This window comes from Protopterus annectens, chromosome 11.part0, assembly GCF_019279795.1.
Source record: "Protopterus annectens isolate FY-2018-M chromosome 11.part0, PAN1.0, whole genome shotgun sequence".
Classification (NCBI taxonomy): domain Eukaryota; kingdom Metazoa; phylum Chordata; order Ceratodontiformes; family Protopteridae; genus Protopterus; species Protopterus annectens.
Genome location: NC_056745.1, coordinates 792,251,410 through 792,274,189, shown reverse-complemented (window position 1 = coordinate 792,274,189; position 22,780 = coordinate 792,251,410).

Sequence of the window (22,780 nt, the reverse complement as noted above, 5' to 3'; positions counted from 1 at the left end):
AATGGGATCATTTACATCCAACTGAACTACCACTAACTCAGGCAGATGGGGCCATCATTCAACATTTTATCAAAGGGACAACAAACTCAGGAGTATAGCTCCCTTTTATGTTGCACTTCAGTGGCAGCAATAATCTACCTTGAGTTGGAATAGAATCCACAGCATTTTACTCTAAAGGTGAGTGTGCTACCTGTTTTGCCACTGACACCACACTACACAGGTCCTATCCAAGTTGCTCCTAACATATCACAGAGAAAGAAATATTGACAAAAATATTTGACTGATTATTGCTAGCATCATTGTAAAAATAAAAAAGTACCTCATTGCACTAATCCTGTCATGTCATCTCAACTATCCACACAAAGCCAGAAATATTGCCAAAAATATCTGGGTGATCACTGTTGTTGTAAAAATAATAACACATATCTTACCACACCACTCAGTTCATCTTAACAGTGTACACAAATTACAAAGCCAGAAATATTGCAAAAATCTGGTTGATTACTGGCAGCATTATTTGGAAAAAAATAAACACTTATCTCAACACATCATTACTCTTTTCTTAGCTGTCCAGACTTCTACATAATGTTACTGATTTTGGCTCATAGTTTTGACCTCTGTTCTTTGTAAAGTTTTGCATTTTTTGGTAAATCGCAGACCATTTGAGTCAGATAGTAAAGCCAGGCATTAGAGATTCTTACTTTTGATTATTAGAAAAAAGAAAGCCCTCCTTCTGATGGCCTTGCGACTGCATTTGAATGTTGCAAGGTCTCTGCTCTGTGGCTTTACAATATTCAAGTTTAACATGACATAATGAATATTAAGTCAACTGGACAACTGCCTCTCTGGAGTTTTTGTTGTGCTGTAGACACATGTTCTTTCAACAGGCGGAATTAATTAAGTAATTTACTTATTTTTATTTATTTGGCATGTGTTTACTGGGAAAGTCCAACTGGGCATGAATCCCATTTTCAGGAGGCTTGGGGAGAAAAGCTGCAACATATACCATTCAAGTAATAAACTGCATAATACTATCACATGAAGTGCAGTAACAAATAGTAGAATCAACATACATGATAAATACATTCAGATTAGAAAACCATACAGTCAATATTAAACAACAATCATAGGATACTGAACACCTAGTAAGGTACAATCAGTAGTGATAACCAATGGTAAAGATGCTAAACATTTTAAATATGGGCAAAAGATTAAGAGAAAGGAAAGAGATTTTGTAGTTGAGAGAGATTAAGAAATGGAGTTAAAGTAGGGAGCTATTGAAGAAGTAACTTGTGCTTTGGCTAATAAGAGAAGTGAGGAAAGGAAAGGGGGGAAAGAAGAGTGAAGGGAAAGAGAAGGGAAAAGGAAGGAAGAGAGGGGGAAAAAAGGAAAAGAGGGGAAAAAAGGAAGAAAAGGAAGGTATTAACGGGCAGTGTCAGCCTGGGGCAAGACATGTACAGAACCAAGAGTTAAGGCTTTGTTTATTTTTTAGATTAAAGAAACATTGTACTAATAAATAAATACATAAATAAACAAACAAGCAAAGAAATATGGAATGAGTGCCCCTACAGGCATGGCCACCTCTTTGGTCTGTTTACAATGCTTGCCCTGGGACTGGATACCTTGCTCTGGGAGCTTTGAAGGTGACATAGCAGTTATAGATAATTTATTTGCAAGGATTTTTATCCTTAGAGCTCCAAGGCTGGTTAGGATTAGAGATAACCTTGGTGCAATGCTATGTATTATTTTGAGATTTTTTACACAGTTAAATAATGTCTTGTGATTATCCTTTGTGAATTTTAGTTTGTAATTAGCCCTGCAGGACTTGATCTTGCTCCTGAGTAGGTGTTAACTCTTCTGTGATTGATTATAACACACAAAGTTTTTATTCTATTCATTAGGGTCATGATCTATTTTTCTTTTTAGTGTAGAGTATATTTATAAATTGAGTTTCACCTCACATGCTTGATTCCAAATTTGGAATTATATTTGTGGTGAATAGGAATACGAACCTCAATGCAAAAGTGGAGATAGGATTATAAACATTGGGTCTACATGGCAATATCTCCTATAGTATCTGACCATTAGTATGAAGGAATGAGGCTATGAGCTGATAACAAGCTGTGTAGTCCAGGATTTTTTTCGTATAGGTTCCATTTGCTTATTTTATTACTTCAATCTAGTCACTTACTGAGAAAGTACACTGGGGCAAATGAAAAATGGGACAGGAGTCTTAATGGTTTCCCGGAGCAACACAAAGTAACTACCTATGAACAAATGAATTTCTGAGGGGTGGGGAACCGTTGAAATGTTTCATGTCATCATCAAACACTAGGAAATTAGCATTGGAGAGATCTCTTAATACACTAGTACTGGCCTTTGACCTTTACTATATGGGAAAAAACAGCAGTGTGATCTGATTTCTTCATAAAGGTCATGACAGGGGAGATAACTAGATAGTGACATTATTTGAGAATAAACAATCATGCATATTGGAGCCTCTAGTGGAGAATCTTCTGATTGCTTACTACTTTTTGCAATGATTAAGTCAAGAAAGTGCAAAGCAAATTTATCTGTAAAGGTGCAAGTGTACCACTTTATGACGTAGAATTTAAAGATGTTTGGGTTAATTGGGGATGTGGTTTATTAAGGTGTGTCTCATGATCTGTGAATGTCATGTGCAGAAGAATCTGTTGTTAAGCAGGATACATTATAGTCTTGTATACTAATATTAAAATATGAAGGAGTTAAGTTCACTGTACTAGTCATTTAGTCTTTTCATGATGACATTTTGAAAAAGACATGTCACTATCAGTGTTACTAGTTTCTACACACATGGGCCTAAATGAGTGATACACAGAAAATTAGTTAAGTATTATCACCATTCTGGAATCAGGTTTCAGTGACAACACAAATAAATATGTCTTCCGTTGTAAGGAAGCCCTCAAGGGAAGACATTTTTTTTTTTATTTAGACTCAGTCTTCAGCAGTACTACATTGATGTTTGGCAGGTTTACATTCGTGTTTACTAAGCTAGACACTGTCCAAAACAGGCAGCATTGTACTAAAGAAAGTCTTAGACAGTGTGACAAAGCCTTGTGGAACTAGAGGTAGGCCTTTCTTGGTGAAACAGGTGAGTCTGTCTTCAGTCTCCCTCCAGGATGACATATATTAGGCAATCTAAAATGTCACCAATAACATTTATTAATGTTGATCATCTGTTGTTATATTGCATCTTTCTTGGTTATGATGGTAACAGTAGCATAGCTTGGGTGGGGTGAAGGGGGCAGCCTCTGCTGCACAAAGTGTTACAGAGCTACCATCAGTATATGCCAATTAGTTTTCATTACATTACTGGCATTTAAATGCTGGTATCATATTTTCATCTGAGCTGTAGCACTTCAGAGCTCCTTGTGTGTCAAACTGTAGCAACTGCTTGCTGTACAAGCAAACCAACAGTTTAAAAAGAAAAAGAGATTTTTTTTAAGCTCTGTGTGAGGACTGTAACTGTAGACAGTTTCTACTGTTTAAAAAGGGAGCTTTCCCTCCAGCTCAAGAATAAAGAAGTGAAGAGCATTACTCCCCAGTAGATTGTAGAAGCTGCTTGCTATGAATGTAGCAGTTAGTTGTTACAATACAATAGGAGGGAAGAGTTTTTCTTTTCTTATGGTAAGAACTTTAGAACTGTAGCAAGTAGCAGCTAAACCAGAGGAACTTTTTTCTCCTCAACTTGTAGATGGGAGGATGACAGACTGGGGACAAGGCAATGGGTGCCAGAATACCTAGCTACATTTCTGGATGGTAGAATATTGCATGGGATAAGTCTAGTTTCTTGCTTAGAGCCACAAAGCAGGCAAATGAAATCTGAGGGCATGAGAACACAGAACAATAGGAAGAGATGAATGTGTGCACATGCGTGTGTGTGTGTGTGTGTGTGTGTGTGTGTGTGTGTGTGTGTGTGTGTGTGTGTGTGTGTGTGTGTGTGTGTGTTTGTGTGTGTTAATGTATGTATGAATGTGTGAAGGTGTCTGACTGTATGTGTGTATGGCAGGGGCTGTCATACCTCCGCACTCACCTGGACTAATGAGTAAATCATGTAATATTGGGGGGTGAGCTCTAGATACCAGGGATACTCTTTGTATTGTGTCATAATGTCATGGGAAAAGATAATTATTTTTATCATGCTCTAAAGACACTGAAAAAGATTCAACCCCTGTACTGTCAACATTTACAAACAGCTCTTTTGCAGTATGTTAGTCCTCAGTACTACCATGTAACATCAGCGTTCCCCCTTGCATATAGCCTGAAGTCTTTAAAGTTAAAGTTAAGGAAGAAGAGAAAGTTTCAAATGCTGTACCCACAGCAGACAACAAACACCTTAACTGATTATCAGTTCTCTCCACCACCACTAGACATCAAGAATACTCAATATATTGCCTTATGTCTGAAAAAAAAATTAAGAAGTTAAAGTAAAGGTGTGAATTTTCAGACATAGTACCCTTAGCACAGAAATAAGATTGACAGGCAAGAGCCTTAACCCTTCATGGTAACTGAAAGAGCTTGATTATGAGTGTATTTTTATACTATATAAAGTACAAGACTCGAATAGGGCATGTTTAAGAGGCAACATTGGGAGCATTCTGTAAAATCAGGCCACTTTTACAATATAAATTGGACTTAACTTATTACAGCCAAGTGCGCTTCTAGGTGTTTCTCTAGTTACCTTCCACTGACACATCTATGCATCAAATATTTCTTGTTTATATTTGCATTAATTCCAAAACCATGCTACATACAATGTACCACAGATTATACCTTAAAGCATACATGATGGCAAACACAACTGTATTGATACTTGACCTCTGCCTAATGCAGCTGAAGAGATATTGAATATTTGTATACTGTTTATTTGCATTGTAATTTCATATTTCTCTAAATATCTCAATGTTCAGGTAATGCAGACAGAACTACATAGCCCCAAATGAAAGCTCATAACTGTATAAAGAAAATCCTGGTGGGACTGAGTATGGCTTGGATGGCAGGCTGAAAACAGCAGAGTTCTTGAGTTCTGTAGTCTTCATTTTTTCCTAACATGATTTTTTATTCAATTTCACCATCAAAGACCTGAAACTACTAAAATCAGATTCTAGAAGTCATAAACTTTAAGTCGGTGTAATTTTTAAGCTAAACTTTTCATATTTTCCTGTCAAACCTTCCAGTTGAAGGGACATTGAAATTACATTCACAAAGGAAGATGAACAGCTCCAAGTTATCTCAGCAGAAAATCAATGAAGAAAGAAATACAGGCAATCCTTACTACAGTTCAAGACTTGGGGGTAAAATTGACAAAATAAACTTAAAAGTGGACTACATAAAGGAAGATACCACCAAACAAATAACCTTATGAAATGAAGTCCTTAAACAACAAGCTGCCCAGATTGCTGCTTTAGAAGATTCTGTAATGGATATAGACTACAGGTTAACAGAAAGAGAGGAAAACATAGACTTTCTTCATCAATAAAATACCAGTTCATTGAAAAAATAGATGCCATAGAGAAAAGAACAAGAAGAAACAACATAAGAATCTATGGCATCCCAGAGCAGATTGAGGGGGACAATATGATTAATTTCCTGACTTCTTGGATTCCTAAAATCCTAAACCTACCTGAAGCACTATCCTTTGGGATAGAAAGGGCACACATGTATTTAACTGCAACTTCTGTATCCAATAAAAACAACCGTCCAAGATCTATTATTGCAAAATATATCTCCACTCAAGACAAAGACCTTGTTTTAAACACTGCCTGGTCCCTTGCTTCATTAAAAATTGGTGACCAAACTATCAGGTTTGACAATGACTTTTCACCCCTTGTGATGTCCAAAAGAAGAGCATGTGTCCCTTTAATGAAATCACTAAAAAAGGAAGGAATCAAAGCACAACTCATATTCCCAGCAAAGATAAGACTATCCCTGTCAGAAGGGAAGAAAACTTTTGACTCTGTCAAAGAAGCATCCACATTTGTTCAAAAAAAAGAACATTTTAAGTCAACCTGAATCAATTGACTCTTTAATGAACTTAAAAAGACAAGCTTCAAAAATGAGTGGACTACTTAAGTACAAAAAAGAAAACCAGAGACAAATGATTATATATCACTTCACATTTCATACAAGTTCTTGTTTTCTCCATTTTAAATAATATACTAAAACAATGAGTGAAAAGGTCACACAGAAAAAAACAATCTGTAAAAACTAAATGAAAACTCCAGCCAAGCTGGAACTTGCAATAAGTGACCTCTCAAACATTTTGAATCAGAGGTCCATGGGATATATGCAAATGATCCTTATGAACACCAGGTGTTTCAGCTAATTGGTGATTCTGAAAGCCCATGACTTGTTTTGTCATTTTAATAGACAATTTCAGGCCAATAAAACCAAACCCCACTAGCTGTGGATATGCATATTTTGGACTTGTTATGGCCTAATCAGCACAACACAAGCAATATATTTGACTAAGCATAAGAAACAAAGGGAGGGCTGTTATACCCAGCTGATGTCCATTAGCATTAGGGTGACTGCAAAATATCCCGAATAACAAACTAAAATAATGAGTGAGAAGGTCACACAGAAAAACAAATCTGTAAAAACTAAATGAAAATGCCAGCGAAGCTGGAACTTCTAATGAGTGACCTCTCAAACCTTTTGAATCAGAGGCCCATGGGATATATGCAAATGACCCTTATGGACACCAGATGTTTCAGCTAATTGGTGATTCTGAATGCCCATGACTTGTGCTGTGCTGATGGGGTCATGCTCTGCTTGTCCTGTGCTGACGAGGTCATAACAAGGCCGAACTATGCATACCCACAGCTAGTGGGGTTTGGCTTTATCGGCCTGAAATTGTCCATTAAAATGATGAAACATGTCATGGGCATTTGGAATCACCAGTTAGCTGAAACACCTGGTGTTCATAAGGGTCATTTGCATCCCATGGGCCACTGATTCAAGAGGTTTGAGAGGTCACTCACTGGAAGTTCCAGCTTGCCCGCAGTTTTCATTTAGTTTTTTCATTTTAAATAATATGGAATCATACACAGAAGGTAATGTAACTCATTTTAATTTCTTTCCTATTACTTTTTCCACAACTATGCCAACTTTATAAATAATATATAGTACTCAAAATTCAAATAAATCAAAATCTCTTCCAAATGCAAACTATTATTTTATGCTTTTATCTCTTTGCATACATGACATAGCATTAGTGAAATGGCATAAAATCACTCACTCATTTCATATATCTAAATATACTTCCTTTATACCCTATACTTATTTTTTGTGTATATGTCTTCCTTTCTGTTTTAGTCATAGTATTATAGTATTTAATCACTGCAGGAAAGAGAAATGCTTACTGTGTTACTTTTAAGTATTTGAAAAGAAAGTGGTGATATTTTATTATTATACATGCATTTACTACTTAACTAAACTTCTGCAATGTGATCCATTTAACTAATATATCTTATAGATGTGTATGGTTGGTAAGTTGGAGCATTTATTTTAAATATTCACCATTTTATGTTATTTCTTCAAAAATTGTGTTTTTATATTGCTCACAGCTGGTATTAGCATCTGTAAGTGGTTTTATGCTTAAAAGCTCACTTTACTAAAAAATTCCCACCTACTTAGTTTTTTGATAGATTTTGGCAACTTTTGTGACAAGTTTGAGCTTCTAAAGGCTTCGGTTAACTCCCAGACTCATGAGAAACAATCTGTGATGTCTTTCAGGAAGTAGACATGACCTTTAAACCTGTTTCTCTTTACTGAACTCTAACAGACAATGAGATTAAAAAATGATCATTTTGAACTGTGTTTTCATTCGTCTAGCAATTTTTTTATTGAAAATGTCTTAAAAGCAAATGTTTTACTTTAAATGTGATAGTCTGAACTACATTTATATTTAGATAAGAATTACAAATATGTTTCTGACAGTGACAGTTTTAAATGCATTTTTTTCCTGTTTTCTCTCTGCTTTAATAACATTTTAGTCCTGTATTTACTCATAGGAACAAATAATTATTAGGATTAATTTATTTATCTTATTTAGTCTGTTTAGATAAAAAAAAAAAATCAAGATATTGTACACAGCTTCATGTTCTTAGCTCATGCATACACAGTATATTAAACTGAATTTCTCCATTTGTATGTTGTTAATGTACATGCAGTTTCCCTTCTGCTTGCTATTAACCTGCAGTAGTTAGGAATTTCCACTAGATGTCATGAGAAGGTTAGTTTATGGCTTCTATGAGAGATATAGTAAGCCTGGATTTATTTTATCCATGCAGAAGGTTGTTAAAATGTACAGTTTTATTGTTTTCAAATTTAGAGTTGTTAAGTTGTCCATAACAGTTTTAGAAATTGTATTTGTCATAATGAATCAAGGACATCACTTTTCAGTTTTACTTATAATAGCAGTCTCCATCAAATGATAATATTTAACCTCATGTCTATTAATGTCAATGGCTTGAACAACCCCATGAAAATGAGTAGTGTCAACAAATATTTAATGCTACATAAAGCAGATTTTGCATTCATTCAGGAATCTCATTTAGTAACAGAAGATCTAAACAAATTAACTTTTAAGGACTATAGGATTTTGGTAAGTTCAAACTATAACTACAAGAGAAGAGGTTGTCCTAATTTTACACAGAAAATAAATGAGAATTCCAGAAATAGTTGACTCATATTCAAGCAATGATGGCATGCTTGGGTTAGTCATATTAAAACTAGATAAAAAGATGTACAATTTTACAAACACCTAATGGATACCGGGTATTGGGACTAAAACTGTGAAAAAACATTTAGACACTATAACATTAAAGTCTAAAGATATGTTACTATTAGCATGTGATTTTAATTGTATCCTGTCCTACACTGATACTACAAGTTCTAAGCCCTTCGAGATGTCCCCTGTTGCCAAACACTTGAACAGCTATATAAAAGACAGAAACATAATTGACTTTGATGGTATAAAAATATTATCCTCCCTGAAATATTCTCACTACTCTTACAGATTTGGCACACAGACCAAAGTCTTTGTAACCAGTTCTTTACTCATCAAACGTTTTAATGTAGTGCTAACATCATGCCCTATGTCTGACCACAATGCTATCACCGACAATGTAACACTTAATATGAACCCTTAAACTTCTGCTAAAGACTACCTGCTTATCTAGCAACAGTACAACGATTTAAAGAATGGTTTCTAGATGAAATAAAGCTTTACCTAGACATCAATAATAAAGGAGAGGTTTCAGATATTATCCGATGGGACACTTTAAAGGTAGCCTTACATGGTAAAGTCAAAAGTTGGTATATAAATAAAAGGAAAGAGTGGGATAAAAACCTGGTAGACATACAAAATGAAATTACTCAACTAAAATGAAAACTTACAGCAAATGACAAATCCATATTAGCTGACATACAGGTTCATAGGTTAGTACTAAGCTAACTGCCCTTGCGAGTCATTTTAAGCCAAGCCAATTATCCCTTGTGAGACTCAAACCCTGCTCCTTGTGTTTGTAAGGCCAATACCTTAACCATTAGGCCACCCTCCCAACCCAATATATAAACCCAATATGTAAACTAAACAAGGAATATCAGGATATCATGCAGCCTAAAATATCAATGAATCTGGAAAAAAATCATATTACAATCCTACTCAATTAACCCCAAGAGTATGCATAGGATTGCAATTAGATCTAAACAATGAAATGGAAAAAGTCATATAAGAGAAATAATATATACTTGAAATAATAAGGCTATCAAAGTTACAGATCTAAAAACATCTTATTATGCTTTGAAAACCGTTGCAAGAATATTAATAATAATAACTCATCTATAACTGATAACAAAGGTATAGACAACTTTCTTGCTAATAATATTCAAAAGAATTTATGCAAACACAATATTAATAACATAGATAAAGCCTTTTCCTTTAAAGAATTAAAGGAACAAATAAAAAATCTTAAGACAAAAAAGGCACCAGGGCTGGATGGTTTAATTCCAGAATTGTACAAGCTCCTACCTGATTACATTTTAAATATCGTACTCAATGCATTCCAAGAAGATAAAACTACAGCAAACATCCCTCCCTCATGGAATTATTATATTATCTCTCCCATCTTAAAACTAAATACAGAGCCCAACCGTTGCACTTCATACAGGCCAATTTCTTTGCTTAACATTGATTGCAAGTTATTTATGTCTATCTTGACAGACAGATTATACAATATTCTTTCAATATTAATTCATGAAGACCAAACTGGTTTAATCAAAAACAGGAAAGTACAAGACAACATAATTAGATTACTTTATTAATAGACTTAGCAAACAAGTAAAAAAATGAGTTTTCTATGTTAAGTCTTGATATAGATAAAGCTTTTGACTCTCTAAGTTTGGCATATCTATTCAAAGATCTGCAAAAATACAATTTCTCCCCAAACTTTATAGAATTAATTAAAAAACTATATGAAAAGTCTGTAGTCTATGTAAAGATTGGATCTTATCTATCTAGCCCATTTGAAATATTAAGAGGTACTAAACAGGGTTGCCCCCTCTCCCGATTACTCTTTGCGTTAGCAAGCAAGCTTCTTGCAAATTGTGTTAGAATAAATGACAACACTAAAGGATATAAACTGTCAGACAAATTATCCCCAAGATACAACTGTTTGATGATGACCTATTAATAACTTCTAATGATATTGAAAATTCAGTAGATCACCTATTATATATTCTAGACTTCATTGTAAACATCTCTGGTCTAAAATTCAATCACAATAATAATTAGGCACTCCCAGTGAATAAAAGTGTTACTATGAAACTTAGATCAATAAGCTAGGAGGGTATACATATTAAATATGTAGATACCATTAATGAATCTAATTATAAAAAAATCACTCACAACTAATTGCCAACAACTTATAACTCAATTACAAGTTTAATTGACAGTTAGAACAGACTGTTCTTCACATTTGAAGACTGACTAACTGACTAACTTTAATCAAAATGATACTGTTGCCTAAAATCTTATTCATTGGCCAATCTTTAATAATCTCAACACCTGCCAAAATTAAAAAGAAAATTAAAAACTTATTACTCAACTTCCTTTGGTATCCCAAGAAACCAAGACTTTCTCTTCTGTGACATAAAACAAGCTGGGATGAAGGAGGTATAGGGTTTCCAAACACTGATTTTTATTTAAACTCCACACATTTATTAGCGTAGTGTTGCTTTGGAACAATACTTCTTATACATCATATTGGAAATCATTACATGAAACCATACTTATTAACAGTAATAGGACATTGCTTGAACCATATACTCAAACACATACAAATATTTTATATTGATTTTAAAAATATACATTCAAAGTGAAAGGTCAAAACTTGTTCTTACAACTCTTACAAACCAAATATTGTTGTTTAAAAAACTTATGTTTTCTAATCAACTAATTAAGAATGTATTAATAATTATGCTTCCTACTGCCTACAGAAACGAATGTTTGATATCTTTTGATATTCAGAAAACTGTTAGAATTTAAGAAGGGTGACCTATTATATTGGAATCAATTCCTCTCAGCTAATAAATTAAGTTCTGCAGACTATTTGATCAACAGATATAGTTTGCAAAATTGTAATTGGCTGGACATCCAAACTTGTAAAGATGTTATACATGCTAAGGTTACAACCTCATTAGAGGCATACGATAAGAGCAACTTAAAAGTCTTGGATTTTATCTCAACAATAATTAATAGCTCACCCAAAAATACTTGATACATATCTGTTATTTATAGAATTCTCAGAAATGATTTCAGCAAAGCAGATGTTTTTCTTTGTAATTATTCTAGTGAAGTTAATAAACAAGTATTCTCAGAAAACGATAAAAAAACCTTTGTTTACAGTCAGCGAAGGAATGCACATATTCCCTGTTCTGCCATGCATACACATGGAAATTTTTACATAGATGTTTTTTCACCCCACATAGACTAGCAATAATGTACAAGAAAGATGAAATGAAATCCTGGAGATGTGGTCACCCTGATGCTGATTGGGTATATATGATTATTAACTGCAAAACAATTTCCCCACTTTGGTTAGACTTTAGATACCTTTGTAAAGGTCTATGGAATAACAATCATATAACTTCTCACTCCCTTATCCCTTTCAATGTTCCAGTTCCTGAAGTCATTCCTAAAAAGCAAACATTTTTATTATGGTCTATCTGCTCTATAGCAAGGAAAATTGTTACTAAACATTGGAAATCTCAATCTACTCCTGTCTTCACAGCTGGGTTTATTCATCTTGTGAAACCCATTTGTAAAAATGAGATTGCTACTATAAAAGTAATGACTAATAACAAAACTCATCATTTAATTGCATGGATAACATTTTCTAATCTTTTAGAGAAATATTAAGTGTTTTCTTATGTACATTGCTTTTTTAATTGTTATGGACATTTTATATAGTTCATTTGTTTTTTCTTGTTACTATACTGTTAAGCTTTTGTGTTAAAAAACAAATAAAAATCTTTTGAAAAAAAATGAAAATCCTGCTGGCAGTGTGTATCCTGCCTGATGGTTACTGAGATATAAAGTGTTTATACAACATTGCAAAATTGAGTAACTGCCTTTATTTTGGCTTATGCAATCCAGTTTAAAACAGCAAAATGAATAAATGCCTCTGATGTGAACATTAATTTATCATAAATAGTTTGTAATTTACAGTTTTCTAGTAACACTTATGGTTCCAGAGACATGAATATTTTGTTTGAACTGTAAGTGATAACGTCATTTATTTAAATGCTCAAGCCATACCCACTGGGAGTTAAAAGTACATACTCCAAAGACCTGTATTGGAGGGAATGAGCTAAAATGTTAATAGAGCTACTGGTGTAGCATCACTATTTACTTCTTGAAAAACAAGAAGAATGAAACTAATTTCTGGTATTACTGACTTACTGCAAGAGTCCATGATTTATGAGGGCAGGACAAAAATATGAAGAGACGTTGGAGACTTTCTTTCAGCTCAGTAGCACGTAAGAAGTGTGTGGGTGGGAGACTGAATGGGGGGGTTTCTGTGTGACTGCAATGCAATGGGCAGCCAGTGGTAACTACCACAGAAATTTCCAGATTTGTACTTACGGTCATTGTAACAGACAAATGAAAATTAGTCAGTAATGAGGTCTTTCCTCACTGCAGTTAATATGTCTATGAATCAATGCCTATTTTTGCTGCAGATCTTATCAGCGGTAGTAGAGTTCTTTCTGAATACCTGAGTATGTCTAGTTCATTCCAGGAGAATAGAATAAAGAAAGAAACAAACAAAGAAAGAGAGAAAAAAATGTGACATTAGGATTCTTGCAGTCTCTGCATTTCACCCACTGCCAGGAAAAAATGGTACATGTGAAGAAGCAGACAAGAGTTCATTTGCAAGCACTGAAATTTAGGAGTAATGCACTAATAGTTCTTGCATGACTTGCCTCTGAGCTACAACTATCTATGCCTGCCACCAAAGAGCACATTCTGCTAGTATCTCAGAATTCCACATATGAATCAGAAGTATATTTATAACAACAGTACTTATTAAACTGATATATGTGCATGCATACTATTTATCATGTTCAAACAGAATAAAAAAAGAGTAATCAACAATTTTTGCTAGCAACATTATTTTTCTCAATTTTTATATATGAGGGGTAGCCTGAGGCACAAAGCTGACTGACTTCATTATTTCCTTATATCTATATATATTTACTTATCTATCTATCTATATATCTATCTATATATATATCTATCTATCTACCCATCTGTATACGAGTATGTTCCTTTAGATCACAGATAAACTTTGACCAACAGTAAGTATATCAATCAGGTTCATTGACAATCTATAGTGGCAAAAAAATGATTGCAAATGTTAACAGACTTGTTACATTTGGGATCACATAAATAAGTAAAAACTAAGCAGAGCTTCACTTCTGACACAACATGAAATTAAATATTTTAACTCCACTGTCAGACAACCATAGAGAAAGAGGGAACTTTCTTAATTATATTACAGTCAAACTGTTGCAGTTTGATTGTAATATAATGTGACTACTTTCACCATTCACCAAAATTAACAAAAACAATGGCATACAATAAATGCATACCCATGAATCCAACATATATATCTAGCTCTATATCTATATCTATCTATCTATGGGTCTATGTCATATCAGCAAATATCTCCTAGAAACGTGTTGCAGGGGACCAAGTCCCCTTGCAAACTCCATGAGGAGGACTATGCCCACCCCGTTTCTTGTATATACAAACTCCATGATTGCACAACCATGGAGGAAAAAATAACACCCCTCAAAGTGAATCAGTACTTGGGAGCAAACACAGACACCTACAGATTTAGGGGTACAACATGATGCTAATCACTGCAATTCACTCGTAGTCTGATAGACTCACTTCCCTAATAACTCCTATCATAAAAAATGACACCATTGCATACTTTCCATTCACTTCTATACGTTTCAATGAAATGAGTTTTCAATGGAATGGCTTTGAGACTTCAAAGTAATTAAGCACTTATAACTTGTTTAGATATTGACAGTCCTTTATTGCAAAATTTAAAAAAAAAGAATTCATTGAGAACTTCAACAGTTCTAATTCTAGTTTCCCTGACATGTGATATTTACATTGGCTTTAAAACATACTGTAGTTAATTGTGAATTCACTTGTGCTGGGGTCATAAATGTGTGTGTGTGTGTGTGTGTGTGTGTGTGTGTGTGTGTGTGTGTGTGTGTGTGTGTGTGTCTGTGTGTGTGTGCTATGTAGTATACATGCCAGTACTTCTAATTTAGGGATACAGTTAGAGTTAGTTTGGTTAGGTGATTGTTTTCATGGTGTATTTATGTGATGGTGTGTAGGTGCTGTGTGTGCATGTGTGTCTTTACCTGTCTTATTTACTGATATTCTTTTGGAAAGGGTTTTTTGATAATGTAGTGAGTCAGATTATGTCTAGAGGCAGGGTTAAAATTAAGTTTAGCAAACATGAGTAAGGTCTACAGTTGAAGCACAGGAACAAGGTTCAGGTTAAAGTTAGCACACATAAGTAAGATGAAAATGGGGTGAAGTGTCACCTTACTCATGTTTGTGATCCTTAACATGAGCCCTGTCCCTGCTTCTAAACCTAGCATACAAATGGACATATTTAAAAACTATTCAGATAAACTTTGACTTTCTCTGATACTGGATTTTTTTCCTGCTGTCTGGCTGCAAAAGAAAAGTTTAATTAAGTGTTTATATCACATTATCGAAAGATGAAAATAGCGAACACTATTTTATCGGCCCCAAAACATCTAAACATGACAATATTGAACATTCAGAACAGAGAAAATTTTTCCCATGGAAAAAAATTGCTGCTCCGAAACACATACACCCAACACAACCACATCAAACAGCAACCACACACATACACTTAAATTCCTACATCTAACGCTACACTAAACTAAACATACACTACTATCTACCCACTTACCTTAACCCTAACCCTAAGGTCCGTCACTATCACACACTCACCTAGCCCGCGCCCTAACCCTAACTCACTTAAACCACCCCTAACCCTAAAGTCTGTCACTATCGCACAGACGCCTAACCTGCGCCCTAACGCTAACTCACTTAATCCAGACCTAACCCTAACGTACAAACAATCGCACACTTACCTGAACCCAACCCGTAACTTTCCACCACAGCGCTAAGAATAGCAAAGCCACAGAAACAACCAACCAAATTCTTTCCCAAGGAAAGAATTTGCTGTTCTGCAGCTTTGCTATTCTTAGCGTTCACTGAATAATGTTCGATATAAGTACATTCGAAGTTTTAATACTTCGATGTTCTGATATAGACCCTTAATTAAGTGTGTTTTAATATCCAGATATTGATCATTTGAATGCTGATGCTTCTTCATGTCAACCACATGTAACACACAAACATACACACACATACATACACATAGTTTCAATTATAGTAGAGGCAAATACCTTGAACTTTGACCCAGACAATCTGACAATACACATGGAATAAATACTAAAAACTGAAAATTTAGGCATGCATCTATGCAGCCCTATATTTATCTCCCTGCATCCTACTGCCATTGATTTGGAAGTGGGGTGTGGCTTTTGGAGCAACTCTGCTTCCTAAAATGAAACATTACTTCTTTGATATAAATTATTGATGCAAACCTCATCACATTTCAAGAAAAAGTCTATCAATTTCATATGTAAGCTGAGTATTGTAAAGTATGTGTCTGAATCACATCTGAAGCAAAATGATAAAATCTTTCTCTTGCAGACTATCTGGCAAGTTTTTTATCTGTGAATTAAAACAATATTCCTCACTATTCCCATATTTTGAGAATACAGACTATTATTTATCATATAACTTGAGGTTTGTTCATCAGATATCCCAGATCAAACAGGAATGATTGTTGCCTGTAATCAGAAATTTTCTTCAGATCACTGCCTTTTTCACATATAGCATATTTTTCCTGTTATATTTTAAACTTTTCACTACCTGAAAAGCTTAATCTCTTCAGTGGCCATCTTTCCATTCATTTCTAGTGTAGGGAGAAAATTTTCAAGTTCGAGTTTGCATTTATTAGGTTGCTGTCTACCTAACACCAATACAAATATAATGTATAAGACAATTAAAAATATAACAATAAGGAGTAATTATAAGGAACAAACATACAAATAATAAAACGGAAATGTAAAAACAGGCAATATAAGCATAAAAGGAAAAAATAAATAAATTTAACTTGGTAGTATATAAAGGCAGTAGGATATAAAAGGTCAGCCAATATAATATGTTAAGATAAATAAATATGTTTTCAGAGACCTCTTAAACTCAAAGATGGATGGATGGTGCAGCACATAAGGATCGTCAGTCTTTGTTCCTCCATAGGGCAACAATTGATCTCTGAAGGTGACCATCAGGGGACTTTTTTTCCTGTGTTTGTGTGTGTGTGTGTGTGTGTGTGTGTGTGTGTGTGTGTGTGTGTGTGTGTGTGTTCTTCTAATTCCCTACACTTACAGCCACCTTGCAGTGCATTTTGTGATACAGTGCTCCATAAACATGCACAATTGCCCCACGTACACCATAAATGCATGGGTATGCTACACAAGTCTTGGCTGAGCCGAGTGGATGAGGGGCATTGACTACAACTCTGATTTGAGATATATAGCAATAAGTATCCTGTTTTTTTGGCTTATTATATATATATATATATATATATATATATATATATATATATATATATATATATATATATATATATATATATATATATATATATATATCACTTTTTACTCCCTGCTGCATACTTTTTACTGTATTTTATTGCTATTTTCTGTACTTGTTAAGCACCTATTTGTTTGTTCTGATTTCCTGCCAAGGAGTGTATCATATAACTGATTTGTTGTAAAAGCATTCTGTAGAGTCTCCTTGCTCCTTTATCTGTTTAAAAACTTTCATTTCTTGGCTCACTGCTGTGATAAACATTTCTATAGTGTTTACAGTCTAAAAGAGTGTAGGCTACTAGCTTTAGTATTGTCCCAATTCAGATTTGCTGTCTTTGGGCCTGTTTGTTTTTGCAGTGATTGTTCTGAGCACATGACAAGGCCATCTTGGATTAGCAGAAGCCTTTCTTTACCTTCGTGGCAGGATTGCTTTGATTGGCTGCTGACTAATGGGGGTTGGGGGTTGTGTGGTCTGGGGCTTGGAGTAAGCACTCATTGGTTCTTTTGAGATTTAAAAAAAAAAAAGTTGTCTAAGGTTGTATCTTCTGGTATTTAAGCCCAAACTTTGAGAGGATTTCTGTCTATACACACTGAGCCGAGTGGAGGAGGGGCATTGACTACAACTCTGATCTAAGATATATAACAATAAGTATCCTTTTTTTCTGCTTATTTATACTGGTTATTGCTTCTAGCAATTTATATATAGCACTTCTTAATGCCTGCTGCATACTTTTTACTGTATTTTATTGCTATTTTCTGTACTTGTTAAGCACCCATTTGTTTGTTCTGATTTCCTGCTAAGGACTGTATCATATAACTGATTTGTTTGCATTAAAATCATTCTATTGAGTCTCCTTGCTCCTTTATCTGTTTAAAAACTTTTATTTTGTGGCTCACTGCTGTGATAAACATTTCTGTAGTATTTACTGTCTAAAAGAGTGTAGGCTACTAGCTTTAGTATTGGTCTCCACCCCCTCCCTGTTGGTGTCTTGCTGTTATACTTGGTGGATTTGCAGTTGTCCGCCTCTACTGTAAATTTAATTTGGGACATTCCTCCAAGTCTAGTGTCATTAGCTCATTCTACCTAATACTGGGAGAACATCTGAGAAGACCAACCCACTTTGTTTCTTTCCTTCTGTTCCTCTTTTCTCCCTTTCTTACAAAAAAAAATGGCCTGAATCTCCTTGTGTTCTGACTGTGCTTCTCAAACATTTTGGAAATATAGAGTATATTTTAGTGCATTTATTAAAACTGTATTTGCCTTAATATTGCTACAACTCAAATGCTCTAGGTTGCACTGCATCTAAATTGTTTTAGTGTGTTTTAGCTGCTTTTCTGTATATAGAGACTGTTCTGTATATGTAGACTAGCTACTTATTCTACTGTATTACTGTCTCTTAAAACATTTTTCAGTTGTGCACATGCCTTGCTTCATTCAAAAATGTTTAAATTGCTAATTTTGTAAAATTTTAATTGCATTTACTGTTTAGGGCTACACACTCGTGTGTTTGCCTTTTCTGTGTTTATTTACTGTATTGTTGCATTGTTTAGCCTGTTTTAACAAAAAATAAATAAATAAATAAAATACTATCTTGTTTGCTCGTTTCCCACCTTTTCTAGCTAATATAGTCCAGATTGCAGACTTTGCTAGTTTCAGGACTTTATTTTTTGTGTTCAGAGCTATCCACATCTTGCTGTGGTAGAGGGAAGTCCTACCACTTACCAGTGGGAGTGGTGAGCATTGCAGTGCCTATCTGACACTAGAGGAGTGGCTTCCAGCTCTGAAATTGTAATTTTATTAGCCATTTCCGGCTAATTTTTATCCCTTTCAACTTTCTGGCTTAAAAATGCATGTGTTTGCGCATTTATCATGTCATGTAGCACATCGGGGCTACAGTTAAACTATTCCAGGTGCCAGAAAGTCTGCTCTTCAAATTTTACCTTAGAACTAGCTGGTTTCTCAGCAGTAACACTAAAATCTGAACCCCTGTGACTAGCACTTGCTCTAGAACCTGCTGGAAAGCACTAGGAAGCCATTAACTGATACAAGCACTCAACTCTCCTTGTTAATAAGGAGAAATTAATCGTAGGCACTAAACAGCCTATAATTGCAAAGTACCTTGCAAAGGTAAGGCAAAACAGCTCTTGTACTTTACAAAAAAAACACCTAAACAAGCATGTCCAAGGGTCAGCTTCTAGTGATTTCTCCTGTCCACCTGGTTAATCTAGGCATACTGGGGCAATGCAGCAACTGCCTCATGTACACAGACAACCCTCTCCTCCTACCACCCAACACTACAACCTGAGAGAGATGCACTTACATAGCCAAACCAGGGGTGTAGCTAGGATTTTCAAATTTGTACTGACAGCTCTCAAACTGCTAATGCCTCTTCAGTAATATAATATAAATTCACTCAAACTGGGTTCCTTGAATTGAAAATTAACCTGAAATGTCAGTTCTTTGAAAAATGCAGCATGGTAGTTTTTGAGCTTGAGTAACCACCTGGTGCAAGAAATATGGACTAAATAATGTAAGGACATGAAGTCTGAGCTCAAATGTCTGTCCAATGATTTTCTAGAAAATCACAAAATTTATGAGGAACAGACAAAAATATATTCTGCAAAATGTGGACAGTTGAGAGGTATGCTACTACCACACACACACCCAGACACACAAACACATACACACACACACACACACACACACACACACACACACACACATACACACACAACCTCTCAACCTCTTACAGCAACAAACTCATAAATAAAACTGAGGCAAATAAGGACATTTTTTTAAATATTGCTCTTATAAACTTAGAAAGATAATAGAATAGTAGTAGGTCTTGCATCAGTCTGAAAGGTATGAAATCTGAAACTGAAATGTCTGCATTATTTTCTAACTTCAGTCTTTAACAATTTGCCACTAATTTGCCAGAAAACTGCAATTTTATGAAAACGGACCAAAAATGTGATGCAAAATATAAAATTGCCAGACAATACAGCTGGGAACCTGTCAAAGGAGGGACACCATTTTAATATGAGCACACTTAACTTAGAGCAGCTGACAAAATTAGAGAATCTACATGCAATTCTGAAATAAAAGTAATGTATAACTCTGATCATTACAGTTATTTATAAAAGTAAAGTAAACCCTCTATGTTTTCTTCCAAAATTGCTATTTTGTGGAGGGATCATTAGGGGAAGAGCAACATTTTGAGCCAAAATCAGGGACAGTTGAGGTTTGGCTATGCCTAATTCTATAAAGCAATTTATTTGCATGTACCTCTCAACCTGTTAATGCAATAAATCTGGACAAGGCCAAATATATTGAGGGAACATATAAACAGTACTAAAAATTGCTCTTGTATAAACTGGGACAGTTGATAGAACAGGTCTTATTTTAGCATGCATTTTCTGAAGGTTATAAAGTCTGAAACTAGTGTGTCATTATTTAGTGACTTAATTCCTAAATCATTTGCCAGAAAACACAAATTGAGGAACAAACCAAAAATAAGAAGCAAAAATCTATTCATTCTTTGAAAATCTGGACAGTTGGGAGGTATAGTTCAGCTGGGGCTGTCTAAGTTTGCCGCCTTTCCCCTCACAAAACCATGGTCGAATGGAGCCTCCCCTGCAGCCATTCCAATGATCCATTACTTTGCTATTTCCATTTACCATAAACACTAATGTGCATACTGATTTACTTCTATGATGATTTGAACTTCATTTGAAAGTTTTATTTTGCATTTTACAGCACAAACACTAAGACATCTGCTAAACAAACTTGGCATTAAAACTTCTCTGTCTTTGAAACTCACATTCATTGAAACAACATTAAAACCCACATTCAAAGAAAAATACATTTTACCCATGGCAGATAAAAATTAATTCTGGGCTGCTTTTAAATCATAGGGAACATTTTTCCAGTAAACAATGAAACAAAACTGCCCAATTCAGAACATTTCCATCATAAAAGTCTAGTCAAACTTCTACAGTCCATCATTATCAGTAAATAATATGCACAATCTCTGAAGTAGTAAAAAAAGTCATCTAAATAATTCCACGTTAAATAAATCTAACTAATGAAGAGGATGCTGCTAGCAATCACCTTTATATTTCATGACTTCACCGAAAAAAAAAAGCCTGATGCCCTGAGGAATAAATTGCCTAAATTACATTAATAATAAGCTAGTAATATTGAAATAGGAAATGGATGGCAAACTGATAACAGGCTCATAGCTAGTGTCTTAACTTTCAGTACAGCAGCATTCACCTTATGGAAGTAGAACCAACAACCTTCTGCATTAAAAGCAAGTACACAACATTTTGTGCTACTAGCAATATGAGCCGACTTAGCATAATCAGCACTAAACTTCTCTTACACATTAAACATTGCTTGTATAATCTTGGAAAGCTGCTAGAATAAAATGCTGTGTTACCATCATACATTTTACTGCCAAGGTCACTGTGCAAAATAGTCAGAACAACATACTACTATGCCAAATCACCTGCTGAAAGAGAGAAGAGAAGACTGAAACTTAAATGGCTATCATTTAATGAATTCAGTTCTCACCATAGCTGTCAACCTCTTAGCACAAAACACCTGGACAAGGAATACAGCCCTCAAACATATTCAGTGAATTCAGTTCCTGGACAAAGCCAATAACAGGGTATTACAGTCCCAAAAATAAGGACAAATTTCAAATAGTCATAAACTTTAAATGCTATATAAAAGGTTGTGTTACTATATATTTATTGCTAGAATAAAAAGTTGTTTTACTATGTCACAAACACAGGGATAAGATGCAGACTAATCAAACCAGAAAACCTATAGCTGTGAGGCAATAATACTGCCACTGCACCATCAAATATGTAATGAAGTAAACATTCAGAAACCTGAAGTCTGAAATTTAAATGCCTGTCAATTTGTTAATCAGGACAGTCTGACTTGGAACAAAAACAATTCTCAGCAGAGGCCCAGGAAAAAATAGTGCAGACATGTCTTTGTAACATGGGAGGACACAAAATCAAACCCACACAAACACAGGGAGAAGATACAGATGCCCCCAGCTGTGAGACATCAATGCTACGTTGCTACCACTGCACCATCAAATTTCAAGCATTGCAATATTTAAAAAACACAGATATGAGGAATAGATCAGATCAAATATTAACACCTGCATAAAAGATACAGGGTTCAAGTCTGAGGTATTCCCTATCACACCAATACACACACACACACACACTCTCTCTCTTCATATTACTCACCAACCCTCGGTTGCAAGACCCTTCTAAATAAAGTCCTTGAAGTGAGACCAACATAATACATCCTCCTGCTCGACCAACATAATGCTTGAATCCTCCCACTGAAAAGCATTTGAACTGGAAAAAACAAGTGAAAATTTAAAAAACTACCCCCTTCTAAATAAGTTGTACTGAAATT